The sequence below is a fragment of the Arachis hypogaea genome, chromosome 2, assembly GCF_003086295.3.
Source record: "Arachis hypogaea cultivar Tifrunner chromosome 2, arahy.Tifrunner.gnm2.J5K5, whole genome shotgun sequence".
Lineage (NCBI taxonomy): Eukaryota > Viridiplantae > Streptophyta > Magnoliopsida > Fabales > Fabaceae > Arachis > Arachis hypogaea.
Window position 1 is genome coordinate 97,579,004 of NC_092037.1, and position 6,544 is coordinate 97,585,547.

The window sequence follows — 6,544 nt, forward strand, 5'->3', positions numbered from 1 at the left end:
CGTTGAAATGTTTGGCAACTTTTTTTTCTCTGAACGTAGACATAATTTTGTATTCTAAAAGCACGTTCACTCGACGCAAGAAACGGTAGCTTTTACGCACTTAAAGTGTGTTTAGGTTTGTTATTGGTCATTATTGGTTTTAATAATTTTTTCCAACATTTTTTTATCATTTTTAATACTTTCTTTTATATTTTGATTTTTTAAATTAATTTTTTATTATAATTTTGTTATAATATAAATTATTGATTTTATTAAAAATGACAAAATAAATAAATAATTGATCATACATAATAATAGAGTCATAAGTAATAAAATATTATCGTCCAAAATAATACTAAATAAAAAAATACTGAGAATAAAACAATTATAGAATATTTTTTGTTTGATATTGTAAAATTTATCATTGTAATTTTTGTGTATTGTTTATTATTTTAATTTTTTTATAATATGTATTGTTATTCCTATTAAAAATAAATTAAATCACTTGGAATTTATTAGAAACTCTTTTCCATTTCCTTCAAATTTTTCAAGAAAAAAAATCACATTTCAATATGAAAGATGAAATTGTACAGGAGAATGTGTTTGATTAAAATATGTAGTGTTTGATCATTAAAATATGGGTAGTAATTTTTGGGAGTATAGATTTGTATTACATTATTTTAAGCCCATGTTACATAAAAAATAGATGGTAAAAAAAATCAAATTTTTCAAAAAAAAACGGTCTTTAAATAGCTGGTCCAACTGAACCATACTGAACCGGTCTGCAAATTCATTAAATTTTGGGTCAAACATAAAATTTCTAACACTTGTTGTACGGATGCAATCCTAGCCATTGAATTAGTATCTTTTTACTTGGTCCATCAAGGTCTGGAAAATACTTTTCTCACCAAAGACAAAGCCCATAGTACAATAATGCAAGTAAGAATTGTTGCTCTGATGAGATAGGGTGGGTCGCTTTTTAATTTTAGTGTCGTGGCAGCTGTCATGTTTTTTCTAATAATGTACATGTGAAGATTCGGTAAATAATTTTTTTACGTGGATACTATCAAATTTAAGAGTTAAATTTGTTTTTTTTTTTATTTTAAAATTTTTAAATATATAAATTTGATCTTTAAATTTATATTTTAGTGTTGAAAGATTACTCTTGTAATCTTGTTTTTACTCCCAGCTACTGTTTCGTCTATTCTTCAGTTGATTTTGAAAAAGGAAAAAAAAAAAGGCGTCTTTCCTCTTTGCTCTTTCAACTTTTTCTTGAGTTTATTGTAATTTTGTTTTTAGTCGTGTTTTTGTTCTCTCTTGATTTGCGTTGTAAAATTTGTGTTCCACTTTCATTGTGTCTTTTACCCGTGAGTAACATCGTTTCTCAGTTCATAAAACCCATAAAAAAAAAAGACAAAAAGAAAACTTATATTTGAAATTTGGCAATCATTTTGTTTTTGTATTGGTTTGGAGTTGTGGTAAGTGAAAGTTGTTTGGCCTTTTGCTTTAAAAGTCTTCATTGCTGCTGCCTTGTGTCGAATCATTTTCACGGTTTTTTATGATTTAAAACAGACCATTTGATTAATTCTAAATTATTTAATGTCTTAGTAATATTTTCATCATTGTCCCGTTTTGGACAGATGGACTTTACTAGCCAATGATCCAATATATTTGCTTCCAACAACAAAAAGTAAAAATAAAAAATATTTAAGATAAGATGAAAATTAAAAACTAAAATTACAAAAATTAGAAAAAACTGAAAACTAAAAATTTTAAAACCATTTCACGACCAACATGGATCGGATCCCGCAACTATAATGTATTGAAGGCAAGATGTAGGAATAAAAAATATGAGTAATTATTCAAATCAGTTTCTAAAAATTTTAAAAGTGAATATTTTAGTTCAAAAAAAATTAATACACAAATTAAAATATTTTTTAATACAAATATAATTTTTAAAATAAGACATCTTTTAATTATATTAAATACAAAAATATCAAATAATTTTAATTTTAAATTTTTTGTAGAATAATATCTAATAATTTTATTGAATATATAATAATAATAATAATTATTATTATTATTGAATTTTTATTTTAGAGAATAAAGTGTGATTTCTTACTCTTGAATGGTTTCTCTTTTATATTTTTTTTGTCCCATCTATGAAATAAATGATGAGAAATCATACTTAATTTCTTAGAAATTGGTATTTATAATATTTGAAAAGATAGTAAAAATTCTACCATTTTTATAATAAAGATTAAATACATGGTTGTATTTTTTTTCTCTTTCTTGTTTTGTTTTGTTTTTGTTCTTTAGAAGATAAAATAAAGTTATTTCATGCATAATCAATCTTACATATTGAAGATAGAAAAGTTAAATTTCATTTTTTTTATTTGAAAATTAATTGATAAAGTTTAAAAGAAAACTATCAATTCAATCCCTTATTTTCTATGTCTTAAAGAACCTTTATAACTGAAAAGAGATAGTTAAATTAAAATAAAAAAAATTTAATATATATTCTTAATTATTACTGTATAAAAAAATTAAATAATTTTTTAATTTTTAAATATTGCACTTAGTATAGATTATAGACATCTATAGAATCATTTTTAACATTTTTCGTTTGAACTCACTTAATTTTATTTTGTTTTCTTCTTATTGAATATTTTTTTTTATCTCTTCTTTGATTTAGAATTTTAGAAGAATGTGGTTTAGTTCAATTGTAGAGATGTCAACAATTTAACAGCGTGTAACATATTGATTTATCAAAATTATGTGTATTTATATATAAATATATAATAATTAATTTTAGTATGTAAATAATATTTTTTATTTTTTAAAAATTAATAATTTGTACATCAAAATCGAAAATAAAAATTGACCCAACTAAGGCCCATTATTTGCCCAGCATTTCAACCCAACGCGCTCCAACAGCTTCTACTCTTCCCACTTTCAGCTTGGCTACATTTATCAATACTGCTATGGTCGTACTCGTATCAATGCTTTTTTTTGTATGAATGGAAATACATACACTTGGAAGATTTTTCAATGTATCAGTGTACTTTTTTAATATAGGCATGACATGATTCTGAACTTAAATAATTTTATAAATATTTAATTTAATTTTAATTTTATATTGTCTATTTTTTGAATTAATTATATTTTTAATTATGTACTATTAAAAACTAGTGTTGACATGTCATCAATCAACAATGTAAATCATATGAGTTTAAACATTTTATTGATATGACTTATGCATATGTTTTGATTTGTGATGTTGATTTTAATTATTGACTTTACATATGTCTGATGGGATCCATATTACTTCAAAAGCTGACTTTATTAGGAGTCCAGAAGTAGGTGCTTTTTATTTATTTGGTTTCATTTTATAAACCAAATAGGGGCTTTATGTATTTCATGGTAATATTCGATTTTTGCAGTGCTTCGGTATATTTGGTTTGAAAGGAATTCTAGGTTTTTGCAGATGATCTCAGAAAGGAAGGCAAGGCCGTTAGAGTCGGTTCGTTCATTTCATGGAAACTTTTCAACAAGCAATCGGAAGCATACAAGGAGAGTGTTCTCCCTGCTGCTGTTTCAGCTAATGTTTAGCATTGAGCATGGATCAACATTTGGGTGGGAGAGAATCATTGGAAGCAATAAGCATTGATCGATTCGGAGCTAGCGCTCCAGCAGGAAAAATATACAAAGAATTTGGCATCACAAAGGAAGCTGTTATTGCTGCAGCAAAATCACTTATCTAAGATGTATTAGTTTCTTTATTTTTGTTTCTGCCTTGGTTTGAGTTGATGATTAAATTTAGAGGGAAATTTGCATGAGGCATGTTTAAAGGGCATTCCTTCAGTTGAATAAGGAATAGGTTAGGTTACAGTTGCTTGTGATTCTCATTTGAGTTTCTTAGATCAAAGCAGGAGATGGAAGTTTTCTGAACTTGTAAGAACACTTTGAACAGTTATGCATTTGCCACACAGTCAAAATCAATTATTCTCATTGAATAACATTCATGGTGGTTCATCTTGTTCTCTGATTTGGTATTTCAACACATAATATCTACACCGCTCTATACTAAGTAAAGGAACATAACTTACAGAAATACCATCCTGTACTTGTAGGAAAAAAAAGATACCACCCAGTTAGTTTTCAAAAGCATAACCAGCTTAACAAGAAAAAGATCTTTCCACCCCAACATCAAAACAGCACAAACAACCTACAAGATTTGGTAATCACTTAGAATTCCAAAAAGTTGGGGATTTTAGTTCATTTACCTAGTCAAAACCAGTTCACAGTTCCATGAAAATTAATCTCTTATTCCTCTTGTCTAGTACTTTTTAGCATATAATATCAGTATTTAAAACAAATTATGAAGACTATGAAAATTCTTTTTGCAGTCTCAATTCATATGTACTCATATGTACTGTTGTTTGGTGGTGTCTAGTGTGTAAAATATAAAATTGTGATTTTTGTTTACAGAAAGAAAAATGGAGTATTTTGCTTGCTGACTTTAATTCCAAAATTATGGCTTGAAAAATATTACAAGAGTGTTGCTTACCTCTATGATCAACATTGACAATGAAAACAAATTAATGTATACATCAAACAAATCTGCATGATTCATAACGTATTATCAACTATATTCGATACAATATCTTTACATCCATAACAGATGCCAGACCTTAAGATGGATTTTGTAGCAACTTCTTCGGTGTAGCCACTTGCAACAATCTTTTTTATTGCACTCTTAAAATTAGTGTCCAAATTGCTTAAGAGAAGTTCTTCCAATTACACTTTTGTGAGATTAGTCCAATCAGCATCACTCAATTCATCCACCTCATGCTCCTCCTTGGGTTCTTGACTCTGAACCCCTTTAACATTCACAACCCTCTTCTCTTATACTATTACTCTCATATTAAATAACCCAGCGCTCATTCTTCGGTTTTTTCTCTGTCTCAACTTCTCAAACCCTATTTAATATATTCCCCACTACAACTTTATACATCTGGTAATGGCATCAAAACATCGCCTTATTATTATTTCACCACCCCTAGAAGGCCACATGACACCTATGCTTCAATTAGCCACCATCCTTCACTCCAAGGGCTTCTCTATTACTGTAGTACACACTACATTTCATTCCCCTAACCCAACTAACCACCCTAATTTTACATTTAATAGAAAGGTACAAATGTAAAATTAGGGTGGTTAGTTGGGTTAGGGAAATGAAATGTAGTGTGTACCACTGTAATAGAGAAGCCCTTAAAGTGAAGAATGGTGGCTAATTGAAGCATAGGTGTCATGTGGCTTTCTAGGGGTGGTGGAATAATAATAAGACGATGCTTTGATGCCATTACTAGATGTATAAAGTTGTAGTGGGAATTATATTAAATAGGGTTTGAGAAGTTGAGACAGAGAAAAAATCGAATGAGCGCTGGATTATTTAATATGAGAGTAATAGTATAAGAGAAGAGGATTGTGAATGTTAAAGGGTTTCGGAGCAAGAACGAACAGCAATTGTAGTGGTACTCGTTCACCTGAGAAACAAGTCTGGTTCATGCATGCTTATGCACTTCTGCATTTCTGCTTATATAGACTATGATGATATACACAGATATTAAGATGAACTTACGGGTTGAAAATTGGTAAATCTTTATATGGAAGAGGTTCAAGTCTTTCCACCATCTCCGTCCGCACACAGCTAGAATCTGCCAACAAAATTTCTAGCCAGTTAAGAATTTTTGTTCAACTTGAAATCAACACATTTATATAAACATGTTTAATTCATAAATATACACTTATTATTAGTTGCTTATAATTTCATTGCTAATAAATATTTCAAAAATATTTACAAGAGATTATTGTGCTGACGGAGAATGGTGGTAGTGGCGGAGGCGGTAGAGGGAGGTGGAAGGGGTGCGCCACCACCTTGCCAGTACTTGAGCAAACTAAAAGCTTCCATGGTTGGGAGAGCCAGTCCTACACTATCTCTCTGTGTCTGGGCTTGCTTCTTTAGACTTAAAAAAAAGAAAAGAAAAGAAGAGAATGGAATGGTTGGGTGTGTTAAAGGGCCGAAAAAGAAGAGAGGAAATAAAGAAGTGAAAGTGTGTGGATAGCGAGACACCAACACCACTACTTTATACAATTCCAATTAAACAAGGCCGTAACTCATTAACTTACCATTAAGATTAGTTTAATTCAAAGTACATAATACTATTTGTCTACTAATCATCTAATATCAAACAATACTATTATCTGAATAAAGAATAAGAATAAGTGGAGAAGAGAGAGAGAGAGAGAGTAAAACTTTGTAATAATACATAGTTGTACCTTTTTAGTTTTTATTTCAGACTCACTCACCTCACCTTCTTACGTATCCTATTCATTATTCAATTCATTTCTGTATCTCTATCCGTACATCTTTCAATCAATAGTCTCTCATTCATTATAATATTGTTATTGACTTGATGTAAAATGATATATGTGCATTGTTCCGAGAATTTATTTACATAAAAGTTTAGAAAAATAACTATGATGGTAGATGTACTAATAA

General features: G+C 28.9%; 1 long non-coding RNA gene across 1 annotated transcript; it reads right to left on the bottom strand.

Moving 5' to 3' along the window:
• Window positions 1-5,388: 5,388 nt before the first annotated feature.
• On the bottom strand, window positions 5,389-5,990 carry LOC112754874 (uncharacterized). The gene is made up of 3 exons (XR_003178796.3): window positions 5,844-5,990; window positions 5,624-5,699; window positions 5,389-5,528 (listed from the first exon to the last, which is right to left on the bottom strand). It is a non-coding gene; the product is annotated as an uncharacterized lncRNA (long non-coding RNA).
• Between the last annotated feature and the right edge of the window lie 554 nt (window positions 5,991-6,544).